The sequence below is a fragment of the Engystomops pustulosus genome, chromosome 1, assembly GCF_040894005.1.
Source record: "Engystomops pustulosus chromosome 1, aEngPut4.maternal, whole genome shotgun sequence".
In the NCBI taxonomy this organism is placed as follows: Eukaryota; Metazoa; Chordata; class Amphibia; order Anura; family Leptodactylidae; genus Engystomops; species Engystomops pustulosus.
Genome location: NC_092411.1, coordinates 123,539,215 through 123,559,697, shown reverse-complemented (window position 1 = coordinate 123,559,697; position 20,483 = coordinate 123,539,215). Strand labels below are relative to the sequence as shown.

Below are 20,483 nucleotides of genomic sequence, written 5' to 3'. Positions count from 1 at the left end.
ATAAACAAGCACATATATGCTTGATTCTGCCATGCGGGCATGTATCTTCATTGGAATGTGAGTATGCTGCTGTTAGACACATTTGGGGAGAAAAATAGGGGTTCATTTGAAAGGTTTCATACAAATTATGGCTTCCACTAAACTTAAAAGATAATTTTTCTTATGTGTTTAGATAATCTAATTATTACTGTATATTAAAAATTGCTGTAAGAAAATACCTGCTAAAATCAACTGCCCTTAACTATTTTAAGTGTTAAATTTTTTATATAAATGAGGGGGTTCATTTACTAAGGGCCCTGCGGACCACACTTTCGCCGGACATCCCGATGATTTCCATTTTGCCCCGCTGGGACAGAGATTTAAAAAGGTTTTTTGGTGCATGCGATCGGATTTTGCCGCAATCTCGCCGGCTTTCATGCAACACAAATAGGGGTGCGAGTCGTCGGACGGTCGGATGGATTCAGACAAACCGCGGGATTTAACTTAAAAATTGTGTTTCTAGCCATGCACTTACATACACCGGGAAGAAGAAGGTTGGACTCTGGCGGAGCTGATCAGGAAGCGACACATGCATACATTTTCATGAATCGCGGCAGACTTCATCCTCGTCAGACAGTCCGGATTGGGGATCGCGCAGGGACCAGGTAAGTAAATGTGCCCCGATGTGTCAGTATACAAAGTGGTGGGGCTATGAGAAATACATCCCTGCTTGTCCATGTAAAAAGTAGCACAAGTGACTAAACTTGCCATTGTCGTGCAACTCAGCTTCTTTACAAAAATACCTTTTTATGGGGAAATTTCTTGTAATTGCTTTTAAAGTGCAAATGTAAGCTTTAGATATATATTGTACGGGAAAACAAGGTTTCTTTAGGATTGAAAGCAAATGCTCTGCATTTCCCAAGGGAAATCAGAATTACAACATAAAAAGATTGTTGAAGCATAATCTATTATAATTTATGCTCTGAAATGCTTAATGATGTAGTACTATTTTGCTTGGAAACAAAAGTTTGAGACAATACCTGTGGAATTACTAACTAGACTAAGCAGCAGACTATTTTACATAATTATTTGCATACTTAAACATTTTGCTTTAAAGGAACACTTAATTTAAAAGCTTTCATTTTAGAAGTAATATCTAAATTGTCCTTGGTATATGACAGAAAAGTCTTAGGCCTTGTGGAAATCAAGTTCCATGTGTTACTGCAACTTTTACCCCCTTTTTCCATACCCCTTTGAAATTCTTTCATTTGCTTTACTGGTGAATGTGATATGTATGCAATATTTTTTTCTTAATAAGAATTTTTTTTTATCAGAAGCTACAAATATGGCAAAGTTTCATTTGGATGATGTAGATGAGATAGATGCTAATGATAATATCACTTATTTTTTTAGAATTGGACAGTATGTGGTAGCCTTTTTATGGAATGCTGATATCAGTGATTGTTTTATATAGCTTCATGGGAGGGCACAATCTAGCCCTTGTCTGTAGCGGGCCTCTTTCCTCATTTCAAGTTATCACTACTTCTTATCACTACATCTACTACATAACTAAACTTTAATGCACTCTGGGCTAAAATGAAATCTGCTTCCAAAGTCCATGTCAAATTACCTGATACACCTACTATTTGCGCATAGCATCTTAAAAACCATCCTACAGAATTAGTCAGTTCCAGACTATTGCTTCCTATGACTGTGTAGATATTGACCACTAAACGCTATTACTAGAGCCTAAGCAAAATGGCAGCCCCCAAAGTCATGTGCAAGAAGTAACATAAAAACATCTACAAATATGAAATTTGACAGTGTATTAATGCATCAATTATTTTAGATATATACAACCTTTTCAATGTGGTTTATAGGAATGTGCCCATACTTGAAGCCAACTACGTTGGGCCATAGGTGCTGAGTGTATGCGAGGTTGAGAAGATGATTAGTGTTGGGGTGGATGAGAGCAATCTCTGATCAGATCTTTATGGCCTTATACTGATGGTTGACCATGAATATTATGTTCTGGACAACCCCTTTTAAAGCAACATCATTTTTATAATGCTAAAACAATAGCCGAATATTATGTACGTATAGATGACATGATGCACTAGACTTTAAAGTGGTTGCACATAATACCATAGTAAAGTCTGTGAGTTAATATTTAGTTTAAAATTTTCTAAATCATTCATTTGTAAGCATCAAATATTGTAAACCTGGTTAAAAAAGCAATGAAGAAATATCTTAATTATTGTGATAATAGTAGGATTTCCATCCAATTGCAGCCCTAGGGACCTGAGGATTGTATGCCTGTTTAATTGAGCTTTCTGATTTAGTCGATAATGTAGGAGATAAAAGAAATTCAAATGCATCGTTCAATTATAAAGAAATTACTTGTTTCTAACATAAGACTAGATATTTTAGTTGAAGGGGTCCCTATATTTTGTTTCTTTTTAATTAACTGTTGCCTGTGGGATACAGGTGAGATTGAATTTGTTTCTTATTTTAACATTTCTAAATGAATATCTTACACAGTACTCCCTAAAAAAACCTCTAAATTCTTTATGAATCTGTTATATATAATGGGGGTACTTATCATGCCTTGTACACCATGCATGGAAAATACACGCCCAATTTATGGGTTTCCCCAAGACATTTTTTTATACTGATTTTAACAATGGGCTCAGTGTGAGTATTAAATTCTCCAATTTTTAAAAATACATTTTTTAACTTTTTAAAATCTGGAAACCTTTGTTATTAGCATTCTCCAAGGGGGTTTAACTTCTTCCCGATGTGCATTGTACTATTGTGGCACCGCGTCAGGACCGGTGTGGAGAGGATTTAAAACCTAAGCTCTCTCTGTACAGGACATGTGTGTCATCCATTGTTAACACCTGTGGTTGGTTCTAGCTAGAATTGTGGGTATTTATTTAATGCTGGCAGTGATTGCATACTGCAATCCTGGATTTAATAGCCATCCCCCTTGAGGTCATTAAGTGACAATGACTCTCCTAGACTACCAGGCTTGTCATTCAGTCTGATCTCTAACACCAAAGTATGATAAAGATATTGGTGTCAGAATATGGTGAAATAAAGAATTTTATTATAAATGTTTTAAAACCTATATAAATTTGGTATATCTGTCATCACATTGACCCAAAGAATAAAGCAGAAGATTAATTTAAAGTAAAAATAGAGGTCTCAATCAATAGCACAAATACGTTTTTTCATCAATTTCACCATATTTGGATTTTATTCTCGCATGAAAATTGTGCAGATGCATTTTTTCATTCATTTCTCTGCATTTGGATTTTTTGCAACCCCTAACTACATGTCATGGAATGTACATTTTGTAATGGACTGAATACTTTTTTTTATTCTTTTGATATATTTCAGTTTATCAGTGACATTTGGGAGAAAGCACATAATTTTGCTTATATTTTCATAATTAGTTGAATTAGTACACAGAGACTAAAAATATGGTGATAGAATAAGTTCTTGCAAAGCAAGCTTTATAATTCCTAATGAATAATTATTTCCCATCAATGTTTTTATTTTTAAAACAAGAATGCAATTACACTCTGAAAAGTTTGGAGTGTCAAACCAAGGACAGAATTCAAGCGAATTGTGAGCTAATATTATTGTTAAATCCTTTTTCTTTAATTAGGTTTTTTTATAATTTAAAGTAGATCTAATGAATATGAACATATTACATAAATTAATGTCATTATTGAAGGTATTAGAGAATAAATCATTCTTTGTATTTAACTAGTGCAAGTAACTTGTTCAATCTCATTAGGAGTTTAAGTTTCTATGTCAATTAATAATCATTTTCAAGACTAATTAATAGCTCTGTTTCATTTTTCTTCTGCATAGTTATAATTAGGGAAATTCTTCACGTGAAACATCACTAGTTCATGGGTAAGAAAATGAGACAACTCCAAAGAAATTGTTTATCTTCATTCTATAATGGTCTTAAATTATTCTGGGTTTGTTGGGTTATATTAGAAACATTTGGTTTTCAAGTCCGTGGTTCAGTGATTTCCACAGATGCCTCACAAAGCCATCGATTTCTATTGGTGTTTTCACATTGGCTTTCATTTTTTTCACTGATCCGTTGTCCGTGGAAAAAATTATGAAACATGTCCTATTTTTTTCACTGATGTGGAAGGGAAAAGAAGACTATGGGCTTGCAAAAAAACGTATGAAACATCCTTTTTTTTTACTGAAGAGGCTGAAAAACCAAATGTAATATTTTCAAATGTCAAACCTTAATTTTTTTTGATGGACATGGAGACAAAATAAAATGCATCCCGATGACAAAATGGAAGAAAACCAATGCACAAGTGAAGCTGAGCACAAACCCCAATGTGAATGATCCCTAAGAATGATAAATGTCCAGATATAAGTTGTGCTACTTATAATGTAAACTACTTATCATAGTGGTAGGATTAAATGGAAGCAATGGGGCATATGTGCATGGAGACCTTGCAGCAAAAAGACAATCATCCCTTTTGTAATGAACTACAGTTAACTTTGTAGCATAATGTTTGAAGAGGAATGGAAGGAAACTTTTGTAAAAGAGGACAATCATGCAGCCATATTATTAGGGTTAACATTATACAAAAGATTTGTATCGAGGTAGGTTTTATTGAGGTAAAGGTACTGCACTTTTTCTACACATGGTGGTATTTATTAAAGGCTGTGCAATGTGATGTGAGGTGCGGAAACTAATTAAAAGTCTGGAATTGTGACATTTCATACCTTATACATCAGAAAACTAGCTTATAAGGCATGATAAATGTGCCTTCTGTAATGATTCTCTAACAGATCCATATGGTTTATGCAGAAAGAAGCTGTAATTCCAAAGGGTAGTAATGGGTTTCAAGATTATATAGCTACAAATTGTTTCATTATATCACTCCATTTTATAACAAAAAGATAGCATGCCAAATCTAGCCCCTAAGCTGAGACGGCAAATACTGAAATTTACTGCCTATACATAGCACAAGAATAAAGCTACTTGGGAAAGAATAACTGGTCCCTTTTCTCTATCTTTCAGTTATGCAGTTTGAGGACCTATAGAGGAGTTTTGTAGGCCTTGAAAGGGATACTTTAAACATATGGGCTGAGATCCCTGGACACATGTAAGAGGAATTTATGGATGGTTATCCTTTCTTAGTGCAGTATAAAGCTTAGTGGTTGGTTTGGGTGGTAATTGTCCCACAAAAAGCCCCTGGCTTCCACCTAAACTGCTCATATTATAATCTGCTACTGTTAATGACAATAAATTGTTATTACAAGAGAAAAAGACAGCCAGTCACAAATATTTCAGTAGTGCAGTCATTAGCATTTCTGTGCATGCCCGCCATTCGTATGACTGGCTCTCCATGGATTTTATCAACATCTCTGGTTTGGCAGAGTGGGAGATGCTTGTAGATAGTGTTTGGAGTTTGGAATACAAAAGGTTCCAGGCAGACACATAGACACACATAGCCAACCCTTTTTAGTAATTAAAACACCAGATTTCAACATCTGAAAAATCAGCTTTCCCAAATTCATAGATTTTACTGGTTAGACAAGAAGAAGTTAAATTATTGAAATCTTCAAATGTAATACAGTACAAAGACCCATGCTCAAGTTATTAAATATACTATAGATATAATTCTTAAAAGCTTGACAACAATATGTTAAAGCTCAGGGCTTAAGTATTTAGGTTTTCTTTGTAAGGCCATTGTGCTTTAATTTTTTTCTATACTTCCCATAGCTCCATTAACATTGGCTCTCAAAGGAAACCACTTACACAACTGAAATATAATATACTAGTCCTACACTATGAACTGTCACATGGGTTCCCTTTTTTCTTTTGTGCAGTTGTATGCTTTGTTTTCTTCTACTTATTGTTCTTGGGCTGAAATTTCCATAATAAAGAGCAATAGATGAAAAGCAATGCATAAGCATCCAAAAGTAAAAAGGTTGCATGAACAAAGTGACAACTCTTTGTTAATAAATTCAACACACTGTTGAATATAAATGAATGTGCTTGACCTAGTACTTTATTAGTTTATAGGACAATTTTGTAAAATAAAATAAAGCTGGTGTTAGAAAAAACTACACACATTTTAATATTTAACTTTTTAGTATCTTAGTATTACTTAGGATGAATAGATATGTATGCAAGTAAGTATGTACATTAGCTACTATACATTGTAACTAGTGATGTGCAGATCTGTTGAAATGTGTTAATTGTTTAAATGCCACCAGCGACTAAATTACCTGCAGAAGAACGCTCCAGCAGTAGCTTGCCAGGTGCGCTGCATGCCACCATTTTAAGGAGGGCTAGGGAGTGATGATCCTCCCCAAAATCTCACTGCCTCTTTGCTATTGGCAGGGAGGTGCCAGTGCACACAACCATAGGTAATTGAAATGCTGCTGTCGGCTTTGCCAGCGGCAATTAAAGAGTTAACAGCCATGTTCCGTGCCAGCGGTGCACAGTGTGAAGGGTTAAGCTGAACTCAGTCCCCAAACTCAAGACTGAACTTTGAGCTTCCAATCTGCTTTTTAATAATAAGAAGAAACATACAACAGAGTGCAGAGGGTCTTGGGGTAACTAGGATAGCCTACACTTGTTGATGTCTGGTTTGTTCGTTTGTTGCTTATACATATTATGGTGATGAATATTATTCATTTGTAGAACTACATTAATTCCTTCATGCGTACATTTGAGCAGGTGTTCACAAACAACAAGCACAGATGAAGGAGGTCCCTGCTTGTGCTTAATACATTTCTGCTAGATTTTGTCACAAATGTAAAGCCAGCCATATACTTTATACATAACCTTCAAATGACATGTTTGAAAAGCACATCAGGGTTTTGGGAGGAAAACACTAATCTTTATTGAGTTTGACTAGGTGCCAAGTGATCATTGATGATGCAACTATAGTCTAGGTGAGCTGTACCGTAAACTTGTAAACATTGCATTGTCCATGCTAACACATCTTATCTACCCTGTGTTTTCCTTGTGTGTATTGTACCCATATTTTTATATTGCATATTGTATTGTTTTAAAGATTGTAATCAAAAAGTATATTTTAATGACTTTGAAAACAGATGGTCAGGCTCCAGGGGTAGTGGTCCCACTGGACCATTGCGGGCGATGGCATAAGCCGACACCTGGGACTGGAATCTAAGTGGCACCTGGTTTGCACGTGATCGCTTTTATTATTCACTGCACTACTTATTTAGTGCAGTGAATAATCCTGCTACTTACTGACAGGCTTTCTATTCGGACATACCTCTGGCATGGCCTAATAGAAAGCTACTACACGCAGCCCAAGTGGTCCCTCAGAGGAATTCAGCAGCACCCCGCTATAGCTGCTACAGAGTGCCAATGAGTGCAGAGGGAGCTCACTCCGTTTGCCCCTTTTTAGATATCACGGTCCATGTTTAAATGTGGTGTCTAAGGGATAAACACCCAGTATTTCCAATCCCAGTACCACAGCTGGGATGTCATAACACAGTCCAGCCCCGGCAACAACTGGAAGAAATGTCCTGCAATCTTCCAAGATGTGGTGCCGTAGAAAGGCGTTTTATTAAAAGTCTCCTAACGACCCCCATAAAAACCTGATACAGCAGTTTTTATTGAAAACAATTGCTAATATTTGTGCAATCCATTCAACCCTAGTTCCCTACACTAGCAGTGGATTGTAGTGTTTTTTTGAGCTGATTTTATTTCAGAGCCGTGTAGCAGTTTAAAGGCTGGATTGGATTACAGTGATGACTCAGGCACCACACTGTAAAACTCAGGCACAGCAAACTTTTCTAAGTGGCGAAAAAAATTCGAAACCACCAGTGTGACAAAAAAAGTTGCAGACAGAAGCAAAAAAACTGATTTCAAAATGTGATAGCTCACCCCCATCAAGTTTTATATGGTGTATGAAAACCCCACGTAGTTACATGCAGCTTCGACTGTACTAACAATAGATAGATCCTATATATATATATCACAAAACATTCCCTGGTCATTGATTTTCACTTCATTCATCTCTCCTGTTCCTTTTTTCTAAGATAGTGAGAATCATAAAAGCAAAACAATTTTATAATTGTAAGTGCATCGACATGAAATGATAAGATATTTTACTTAACAATTTGGCATTGTCCTATCAGAGCCATTATCAAGAGGCTATAAATAAATGAGAATGAATGCATGGATTGAGAATATTGTCTTTTCATTTCTTTTTAATTATTATTCATTTTGTCAAGTGAATTCCTAGAATCCTAATGAGTCAGTCCATATTCATGAACATTTCATGCTTCATCTGCTATCGTTTAATGCTTTATTTTTATCTTATAAAGTGAAAGTCTGTTTGTGTTATTATTCCTGGCACACTGTCTCCTACATGTACTCTTTTTACTGTCTTGGTAAATGGATATACAGTATATGCAATTAAAAATGTAATAGATTTAATATTGCCTTGACCTGTTAGAAATATTATTTTGGCTAAATACAGTATACCAAGTATGATTATTAGTTCCTATTTACTATAGACCAGTTCAGCAAACCTATGGCATGGGTGCCAGCACAGAGTTTACCAGTTCCTCTAGCACTCCCAGGCAACCAAGGACATGCCACACTCATTGCTGTTTGAGGTGACATATCCTGGTATGAAAAAAGAAAGACTGGGCTGACTGAGCTGATCGGGGACTACAGAAAGAGTGGGAATGTGCTGATAGAGTTAAATTATCATTGGAGCTCCAGACTCTCCATTCTATCTGTTTTGGAGGCTCTGTAGGGAGCCTACAATATGAAGCTGTATTTCCACCCTTCCTTAAACTGTACAGGGCTCCTTTAAAACTTGTGTTGCGGATCGCATCGGAGTCTGATCAGGGTGCGATCAGGGTTTGGTCAGTGAAAAAATTATATTTTTCATCAGAGTTCAATCAGTTTTTGTCAGAGTTTGTTCAGTGCCTCAGTTTTTCACACATTATGTATTTTGGCACATCGGTGCTGGCTTTCATGCGACAAAAATGGGGGGGTGGCGGGCCATTGGATGTTCTGACTGATACGGACAAAGCGCGGAATTTAACATTTAAATTGTGTTGCAAGATCAAGCACTTACATGCACCAAGAAGAAAAAGGTGAACTTTGGCGGACCTGAGCGGGAAGCAACACATGCAGAAAATCGGGTGCACGATCTTCTTGATACGCGGCAGATGTGCATTCCGGTTGAACAATGCACTTTCGGGGATCGTGCAGAACAGAGGAGTTGATGTGTCCCAATGGGTCAGAGTGCAATGCAAGGTCTGCAGTCAAATACATACACGTTATAAACGCAAGTGTGAAAGGGGCCTAAGTGTTCTTAGGTTGCTGAAAAATTGGAAAGCAGTGGCAAAAAGTGAGCAATAAGTTAGCAATACATATGTTCTGGGTTGCAGTTTGGGCATGCTGTCTCTCGGTTCACCATTGCTCGTACATATTTTGATATATGTACCTACATGAAATTATATTCCTATATTGAAGGCTTTATGGCTTTTATGACATATTGATCACTAGCTTTAGCCCCCGACATTTCCCAGGATATTAAATATCTATCTCCCTCTATCTATAAATGTATCTATATCTACATCTTTATCTATAAATCTATCTCTATCTATCTTTCTCTACCTATTTATTTATCTCTATCTATATTATATTACCTCATATTACCTCAAATATTACTTCACATATAACTTGACAGATATGCTGTCTTTTACTCATTGCCTATAGCAACCAATCAAAGCTCAGAGCTTATATTAATGACTTGTTGCAAAATAGAACTGAATAGAAGCTGAGCTGTGATTGGTTTCTAACTGCCACAGTAGCCAGCACACAATGGCTCTTGTAGATGGTGGTCAAAAAGTGAATTTTAGAAAGTGTGGGGGTATAAATGGTGTAATTCACTGTTAAAAATTTTGATTTCCATTGATTTTATTGTTCTTTAAGGTAAAGAAGCACGATATCATACAGCATTCGGCATAATCCTTTTTTAAGAACGGAAAAATAAGAAACGTCAAACTGACAGCATGTTGGCACCTACACAATCTGCATATGCACGCCTTGTGTCCTGGTGAGTCATTTTTATTTTTTAAAAGTTTCTGTTTAAGTGTTCATGGTATGGATAGTATGATATGCATATGGAATATTAAATGCCGTCACTATGAATTGCAATTCATTACGCAGAAAACAACCCCATACACAGCTCTTTACATGGAAACATAAAAAGTTCTAGATTTTTGAAGGGGGGGGGGGTGAAAAATGAATACGCAAAAATAAAAAAGGGCCTGGTCCTTAATGGGTTAATAGTAATTTCCAATCTGCTTTTATAATAAACATTAGTGCTTCCACTCACTTTTAAAAGTATATAAAAGTATACCAAGCTCCCTCTCAACAAGCAGCATCAAGTCACAGGGGTGGCTGCTACAAGACTTCAGTCAACAATATTATCTGCTCTGCTATCCCCCCACCCCTCATTTGGGAGGGAGAGAGAAAGCAGGGCAGACACCAGAGAGCATAAGATGACATGTGTGATCCTAATGACAGGTTCCCTTTATATATCAGCCTTAATGCACATACAGTGGAAGACTTTTAAGTATAGTTAATGATAAGTACATTGTAATTACTACTAAATTCACTTAACATTTCATTTTATAATTTATACATATCAAACATTTAAGCTCAAGTTAGGTTTTGGGGTCAAAGATGATAAATGAAGTTTAATAAATTAAGATTGATAAAAAAAACAGAATGATGCATACTTATGAATGTGATGTTTAGGAAATGTATTCAGTAGGACATGCAACAGGTTTATGTAGACAAGATGTGTGGGATGAACAGTAGAAAGCTAATTAGGCTAGAAAAAAATATTTTGGCTTGTGCAGATTGTAAATTCTATTAATAATAAAAGCTAAATTTTTGAAAAGATATATATTAATATTGGTTAAATCCATATCTGTTCCACCTTAATCATGTATGCATATTTTCAGTGCATATATATCAAAAGAACAAGTGTGAGACAATCTAGTTTAAAAGTTTAAAAGGACAATAAAAGGACCATGATGTTCCGTATATACTCGAGTATAAGCCGACCCGAGTATAAGCCGAGACCCCTAATTATACCACCAAAAACTGGGAAAACCTATTGACTCGAGTATAAGCCGAGGGTTGGAAATGCATTGGTCACAGCCTCCCAGTATATAGCCAGCCTGCCCCCAGTGGTATACAGCCTGCCCCCAGTAGTATACAGCCAGCCCAGCCTGCCCCTAGTAGTATACAGCCAGCCCAGCCTTCCCCCAGTAGTATATAGCCATCCCAGCCTTCCCCCAGTAGCATACAGCCAGCCCAGCCTGCCCCCTTAAGTATACAGCCAGCCCCGCCTGCCCCCAGTAGTATACAGTCAGCCCAGCCTGCCCCTTTTAGTATACAGCCAGCCCAGCCTGCCCCCTTAAGTATACAGCCTGCCCAGCCTGCCCCCAGTAGTATACAACCTGCCCAGCCTGCCCCCAGTAGTATACAACCTGCCCAGCTTGCCCCCAGTAGTATACACCCAGCCCAGCCTGCCCCCTTAAGTATACAGCCAGCCCAGCCTGCCCCCAGTAGTATACAGCCTGCCTAGCCTGCCCCCAGTAGAATACAGCCTGCCCCCTTAGGTATACAGCCTGCCCAGCACTAACAAAAAAAAAAAAACTTATATACTCACCCTCCGGTGGCCCCGATGTCCGCGCGGCTCACCCGATGTCCGCGCGGGTCCTCTCCTATCTTCTATCTTCCTCTGTCTTCTGTCTTCTGTCTTTCCACAGGGCACCGCCATGTTTCCCGTGCGGCAGGCGCATAGTATGACGCGGCCGCTGCTGACGTCATACTATGCGCCTGCCGCCCGGGAAACATGGTGGCGCCCTGCGGTCTCCGGGTTACATACAAGATAAGTTCTTTAGTGTGAATTTGTGTGTAAGCCTGTACTTGTAAATTTAATTGTAACTCCAGACAATTTTCTCAATGACAATTGGATTTTCAAAATTTTTTGCTGTCATGGGAACAATGATTATCAATAAATCTTCATTACAGCTGATCATTGCAGCCTGAGACTTAAGTAAAGTTTAAGAGAGCTTCATCCAAGGTTACAGTGGGTGTCCTTAAGTAGGTAACCCCCTGCATATTAGGATTCCTAATTTGCCCTCATTGTTGTATTGAACTGCATTGAACTACATGATATGTATATATATATATATATATATATATATATATATATATATATATATATATATATATATGTATATATATATATATATATGTATGTATAAATGCTGCTACTGTCATTTCATTATTACTATTACACTTTGTTTCATTTTTTGAAACACATCCTGTGCTATAATTTATAGGCTATTTAGACTATTTTGTTTTGCAGCATAATCAAATTGTATGAAGACTGCAAATCATTTGAGTAATGTTTCTATTTAGCATTTTATTGCCCAATTCAATTATTTGTTTATTTTTTCTTGTTGTTTATGTTATTGCTATGATTAATTAGTTCTGAAGAAAATGTGCTCGTAGAGGCAGTAAGTCACGGATTTCCTGGCAAATTCATTGATTACTGTTGCCGTGAAATATTGCTACAATTTGTATTGGCAGTCATTGTTTGAAATATTTAAGCACAGTGTTTTCTGAATGAATTTATTATTTGACTAACAAAACATGAAAGCATACATTTCCATATTACTTCACAAAATAAATGGCTTTGCTAGCTGATTCTTCTGAATTAAGGAAATACAGTTATTTAAATATTTATAAAATCAACATTGTGAACAGCCCTATTAAAAGCAGCTAATGATGAAAAGCTATCAAGGGATCTATTAACATAAGAGTGCATTGTAACTCTGAAAACGTAACTATTATAGAGGTAGGCAATCAAATTTAATTAAAAGCAGTCAAAACAAACCTAATAGGTGAACAATGCAATGCCAGTATTTTTAGAGCAAATGTAATTCTTTCATGTAATAAATTAAGCTAAAATCATGTGTTCGAGGTGACACATAGGGCAGGCAATGTTATAGGAGCCTTAAGTCACAGTATTTAGACACTTCCTTTGAAAAGTTGATTGACTCAATTGATTCCTTAAAGTACACATTCAACTTTAATGAGATTTGCTACATAGAGGCTAAATTTTAGTGGGTGCTGAATTTGACACAAAGCACACGATAACATACAGTAGTAAAAAAAATGGATATTGTGAGATCCTGAGTGCTAGGTTTTTGCATCTTGAACCTCATGTACAGTAATAACGATGAACCATGGTAGACATGTGATTCAACCTATTGTATATTTAATGATATTAAATAGTGGTGGTCTTAGATGTCTAACTCTTACAGACCAGCAAAAAGCCAAAAAGAAATGTATAAACCTACATTAGCATAAAGAACCAAAAGAACATTATGTGGTGCATTTTCTTGTATATTAATATTATATTATCACTGTATATACTTGTGTATAAGCCAAGTTTTTCAGCACAAAAAAATGTGCTGAAAAACCCCACCTCGGCTTAAAGACGAAAAAAATAAACTGACATACTCACTTTCTAATGCTCCCATGCTTTCTGTGTTTCCCCGATGCTCCCATCCACGCGGCTCCTCTTCTGTCCTATCTCTGCTGTATCAGCTGGCAGAGGCACCTCCATGCGCTCTGCTCGCCAGCGCACACTTTGCATCATACAGTGCGCCGGCCAGCAGAGCGCATGGCTACATCTCTGCCGGCTAATACAGCAGAGAAAAGAAAGAGGAGGAGCCGTGGGGCTGGGGGCATCGGGGAGCCGCGCTGAGGATCGGGTCCACCGGAAGGTGAGTATGTCAGTTTATATTTTTTTTTTGCTGGGCAAACTGGTGGCTAGCAGGCTACACACTAAAGGGGGCTGGCTGTATACTAAAGGGGGTTGGCTATATACAAAAGGGGGCTGGCTATATAATAAAGGGTGCTGGCTTAATACTAAAAGGGACTGGCTGGCTATATACTATAGGGTGCTGGCTGTATACTAAAGGTGGCTGGCTTTATACTAAAGAGGGTTAGCTATATACTACAGGGGTCTGGCTCGCTATTTACTATAGGGGGCTGGCTATATACTACAGGGGGCTGGTTATATACTATTGGGGGCTGGTTGGCTATATACTACATAACACATGTAAGCATTGTACATGTATAAGTATTCTGTCATCGACAACCCTTTTAAGGTCAGTCTAATTTCCTGAAACACACTTTGACCTCTTAAAGGTTACACCGAATGTGTATCTTTTCATGGCCTTGCTTTAGAAGACGATAGCAAGGTCCTTCTTCAGCCACTACTTAAATTCTAGGTGTTTAAACCCTCAGAAAACTTGATCATTCAAGGACAATGTTGTCTTATTGGCTTCAGAGGGAGGCCACTCCTCAAGCCATATACTGGCAGCCCGCAGCATCGATTGCAAGATGCTGATGGCATAAAACACAACTGCAGTCCATTTTTGCAACCTGTCTGTAGCATGTCTATTAAGTAGTGCCAGATGCATATTCTGGTACAATGCCTGTTTCTGATCATATAATGCATTGCACTACAGGTATTCCAATTTCAGTATTATGGTGTTAGTATTTTGTATCTGGAAGTGCTAATACAGGCGGTCCCCTACTTAAGGACACCCGAATTACAGACAACCCATAGTTACAGACGGACCCCTCTGCCCACTGTGACCTCTGGTGAAGCTCTCTGGATGCTTTACTATAGTCCCAGACTGCAATAATCAGCTGTAAGAGGTCTGTAATGAGGTTTTATTGATCCTTGGTCCAATTACAGCAAAAATTTTGAAACTCCAATTGTCACTGGGACAAAAGAAAAAAATTTGTCTAGGACTTCAATTATAAAATATACAGTTTCGACTTACATACAATACATACATACATACAATACATACAAACAAACCTCCGGACCCTATCTTTTATGTAACCCGGGGACTGCCTGTAATGCTGTTCTTTTTAGTATGCATTATTTCATAAAACTTATCAATCATTTTAGCACTTGACTTGCACCCAATCCCATTATTTATTTATGACTAATGACATGTTGAACTTTAATTTTTTTGTGCAGAGCTTTATGAGGCTTGTTATGTACAAATCAAATTATACTTTCTAGTAGCACTATTTAATATTATGTGCCATGTATTGGGTGGATGGAAAAAAAATTCAAATGTGGTTGAATGTGCAGTCCAGATGACACTTCCCCTTTATTCTTGCACAATCACTTTTATATCGTTTTGTACATTTGGATGCTTTTTTTTCACACCAGTGTTTATGGCGGGAAATAATCTTTTTTATATTTTGATAGATTTTGCAATGTATATCTAACATTTTTATGATTTTTTGGTTTATTTTTATATGCATTCTAGAAAAGGATGGGGGTTGAATTTTTCCTTTTGTTTAAATATTTTTCCAAACTTTCCTTTATTGATTTATTTTTTACTACTACTTCAGGCCCCCTATCTTACTTGAACCCTTGGGGGGGGGTCTCATCACTTATATGCCTTTGGCAAACCTTAATATGAAATGGCAAACACTACTAGGCTCCTAATTATCACAGTAACCAATTTGTGGCCTCCGTTGAGATCAAAGGAAGCGCCGATCACCATTTAAAGACTGTGGCACCACTGACAATACTAACCACAGCCATTACTGGCAAGTGTCAGCTATATAATAAGGCTTACACCCGCCATGTTTGGAAAGGGAACAACCAATGAGCCCTCTCCATACCCCCTTGACATCAACCAGCCCGTTAAATTACGTGGGCTGGTTATCAAACGGTTAAAGGAAATAAAAGTATTTGCTATATTTGACAAGCTAAGAAAGTGTACAGGTTTAAAATATATTCCAATCAATCCATCCTTAAATAACTCAGTAATAGGAAAAAGAGCAAATATAGGTTGGTTATGTTAAGGCTCTTTGATGGTAAGCTCATTGGTGGAAGTCCACAATGTCTGATAATGACCTGACATTGCTATGCTTTAGATAAGTAATCATTAATAATAACTTGGTAAACTCATTAAAAGAACCCCCAATTACTAATAATTGGTTAATTGTTTAGCCAATGTTTGTTAATGTTGAACAAAGGCTTTCGGGTGTTTCTATGAAATAAACAGTATATCTAGGTAAAGTCAACTGAACCTCAAACCAAGCTTTTAGTAATATACTGAGATATGTAATTTAAGTGGAAGAGATACTACTGAATTTGAAGCTAGAATGAATGCAAAAGACACTATACAATAATTACCAGGCTTGCAGTTGAAATCATTTTACCTCCAATATGGCCATTCATAAATGATTTATAAAATACGAAATTTCATATTGTAATTTACATAATTCATCTCACTAAGCCCTTAGGCGTGATAAATGGGTACATTATGTAACCATGGCAGAGATTTTACAGCCTGCCTAATCATTTAAGAAATGAAATAGAAAACATTAGGGATGTATGAATATAGTAAATGAGTTACATCCTTTATGTTGTGATAATTCCTAACATGCACTGGACAGCAGCATTCAAAGACAGCATGTGCCATTTCTTAGTGCTTCTGGTTTTTGGCTTCAGATTTTACTATTTTTTTTACGATGTACTTCATTAAAATTTTCTAAAACTGTTTTTGTTTAGGTCCCAAGCAGTAAAACTTTTAATGTCAAAAATTAATCTAAAGTTGGCTATAAACATAAAATAGTTACCTGTCACATGGTGAGTTGAATTCTTTCATGGTTACAATAAACTAAGTTTGACACAGCCGGTCCCCTAGGCTGTCTTCCTACTATCCCCCGGGCCCCCTCTTCAGAAAGGTCTTGCAAGTGCATTCAGGTATTTCATTTTTGTTATACTTGTTCAGCCCATAAAATTCCATTTTTCAGCTCGCTATATTTGAGTTAAGTGTGTGCAATGAAGCGAGTAGAGGTACTATCTTTTAGTTATGGTGAGGTGAATTCTCCAAGGCTTACATTAAAGTAGGTTTTTTAAAGAGCTGGGAGTCCCATTTGACTACTAAACTCTTTTTAAAAGAGTGTTGTGATGTTATAAGCAAGGGTAACAATAATGGAAAGCTTTCTCAAAAGACTCCATAAAACTTATATGGTCTTACCAAAATATTATTTTGTTCTGTGTTATGCTTTTGGAATTGCCAGGATGTGATACAACATCCCTTTGGTTGAGTGGACTATTTGTCTATTAATACACAAGAAGGAGGGAAGCCTGAGATATCTCTGCATAGTCCATGAAGGAGAGACGTGAAGGACTGATCTGGCAAGCTCTGTGCGGCGCGTGGTATCTGTGTGCACTATATAAATAAAGGATTATTAAGGTTTATTTTGTGTAGAATTTATGTAGTACAACATGTTAGGAGGCCGGAGGGAATCGCATCTTTCTTGCGTGTTGCTCATTCCTTGGTTACTAGTTTTTTAGTTGCATACTAATATCATTATATTGTTACATAGTTACAGGACAAATACGGTACAGCACAATATGGTTGACATTACCACATTTCATTGCATAAAGGGGAAAGATTATTCTACATGCATGGAGGTTACTCTACTACATTAGAAGTACATGTGCAGTAATAGCAGTGTTGTGGTGAAACAGTCATGTTTTATAGTTTTTTGGCAGAATGTATACTGCCTGTAGCTCCAATACTACCAGGTACCAGGGCTTGAGCTGCCTGGTGCTGGCTACCACTGAAGCAAGGTTTTGTGCATGGAGCATGATTGCATCTGTGCTTCTGGCCCTCTCTTTGCTAATTCCATAGCTGTTGGATGCTGGGGGTGGGGGGCAGACACCACCATGAGCAAGTGTAGGTAAATGTAGGTAAATCTAGGTGATTCTCGTGGGCTGGTGGATGTCAGCATCAATAGAACTTGCAGCTTGATGGATCTGTGGACCTGGCTGGTGGTGCAGACCTCTGCAGGGTCTGGGCGCCAAGCCAAGATATCGTTGTGATCTGTGAGGACACGTCTTGCTACATGTTCATCCTATCGGATCTACACACAGGTTCTGTTGAAATGGGTAAGTGCAGGCAAGCGAAAATTTTTGCTAAATGTGTCTATGTTTTAGATCTGCGGTCACTTTATCCACAAACTAAACTAGGTATGAAACTTGTCTTGCAACTAGTAAATATTATATTGTATAAACTTGAAAGGAAATTGCAAATGTGAATAAATATAACCAAATTAATTGTGTCCTTATGTATATTTAATTTCAGTGCAAACTTCCCCCCAACACTATAGTAGACACCTCAAAATAAAGGGGAATTCACCAACTGCATGTTAAAAAAATTAATAACTTTTTATTTCATCAAATATAAAAACCAACAAACTCAAATTCATTACACAGGCTTTTAAAATGATCCCAAGATTGATAGGACAAACAAGCAGCTTATAACAGACAGGTCTATGGCTTTAGGCTAAATCAATAGTTATCCAAAGTTCCCATCACTGACTCACACTATGACTCCTAATGTATTTATCCACGGATTATCCTAATCCATATTCAAATGTTTGTGTGGATAGCCATTACCTTGCCTTGTGGCTGACGTCTGACCATCGCCCCGACACGTGTTTCGCCTATTGCTTCCTCAGGAGGCGTGTTTATTTAGCCCAAAAGCCATAAACCTGTCTGTTATAAGCTTCTTGTTTGCCCTATCAATCTTGGGATCATTTTAAAAGTCTGTGTAATAAATGTGAATAAATTGAGCAATACGCCTAATAATTCTTATACAGTAACAATACAGTAATCGGCTTCCCTTCTAGGTATGGACTGAATTTATTGTTTCTCATAAAATGATAATGCTTAATAAAAATTTTTAAAACCTAAAATTTAAAAATCCAAGGATTTCAGTGAAAAGTCACATTCTCTTTGTTCTTGTGGGCTTTAACAAGACTTCTTTGCTGTTTTGCCAATTATTTCTATTTGTTTTTATGTTGAAATGCTTCCAAAAAAATCACAGCCAAAAATGTAGTATAAAAAGGTATTTCAAAAGCTATAATAAAATCCCAGACAGTTGTAAGTAAAACACTCAAGAGACTTGTTCCAGATTCAGCTCTCTTAAGCATGTCTTTGTAATGGATAGATGCAATGTAGCTGTGAAGTGATTTACATTCCTAGATGAATCTCCAGATAAATCTACAATGTGGTCATAGTTATTTTTCCTCCATTGCAAACAAAAAATATATACCAATTCATCAGCTTTATATCTGTCATTTGCATAAGGTCAAAGATTGAAGCCATGTCATGGATACAATTGCTTGTATAAACTAGGTATGCAAGGAATAATAAAGAAATAAAACATTACAAAAAATATGTTAGGGGCTTTCCATTTAATTTGTTTTTACTATCTTTGCTTTAACCAATGAGTGTGATTTACGAAGTCAAATGCACCACAATTGGATGAGTTTGTGCCAAAAAAGAACTGGCATGCGTGCTGTGTGTCACATTTTCTCTATGAGTTTGAATTTTAAAAGATGGTGGTATACCAGGAAATACACAAGACTTGAATTAGAGGAGAATAGCTTAAGATTGAACAATGCGCATCCAACTTTAGCTAACTACAAAAAAGGTTATTGTACTTTCTAAGCCAGTTAGTAGGAGTTAAGTTAAAAAAAAATCTGTTTGTCCAAAGGGGGGGCATTTGGACATAAACCCTTGATTATGAATCAAGGGTATATGTCAGGGTAAGTAAATATTTAAGAATGTGCCGTTACTCTTCCAACATCTCCAGCACTTAGAGATGTTGGCAACATAGTGACAAAGTACTGGGCGTATTCTATACCATCTACTCACTAGCTTATAACTGGTCTCCTTCAGAGAAAGACTTTCAGATTTCCTCTTAAGTCAATTAAACTTTTCCTGGTTTTGGTTGTTTTCTATCCTTTTCCTCAATTTCTTCTTTTTTATTACTGCAGTGTATGACCCATATTTATGATATACTAAAAACATCTTACAGTATAATGAAACCAGCATAAAAGGGCATCAATTCACTTCCTTATAATAACACATTAATAACAAATTTGTATCACACAATATTTTAAAGCATTCTCCAAAGCCTTCTTAAAGACTTATCTTCTTATGACACCCTTGACTTTAAGTTGGACAATGAATCTAAACTCCATGTTTTTATTTTCTTTGAATGAAATCCTTCTTTAGACAGTCTTAAAACAGCAAGCAAGTTTCTACAAAAACAAGAAAAGGCATAATAAAAATGCAGGCATTTAAATTTCACCAAATCTGTATACTCACCCAACTTGTTAAAGTAGAATCTATGATGTATGTAAAATAAGTGAGATTTTTTATAACATTTCACCTTCCTTTGTGCCAACTCTTAGCATTTCTATATTTGTAAAGCGGCAATGAAAACTTGTCACTTACTCATCTAACTTGTCACATTTCTCTGTTTGTCACATCTGTTAGATTTAGTGTTAGTTT

At 36.8% G+C, this 20,483-nt stretch overlaps 1 protein-coding gene across 42 annotated transcripts in view; it reads left to right on the top strand.

Annotated features, from left to right (window-relative positions):
- The window catches only part of PTPRD (protein tyrosine phosphatase receptor type D), a 1,096,207-nt gene that overhangs the window by 371,945 nt on the left and 703,779 nt on the right, over positions 1-20,483 (top strand). For all 42 annotated transcript variants that reach the window (XM_072152314.1, XM_072152279.1, XM_072152402.1 and 39 more), the window contains one exon: positions 9,968-10,091. The gene's annotated coding sequence lies outside the window, so the exon portion shown is untranslated. The remainder of the gene's footprint in view (positions 1-9,967; positions 10,092-20,483) is intronic.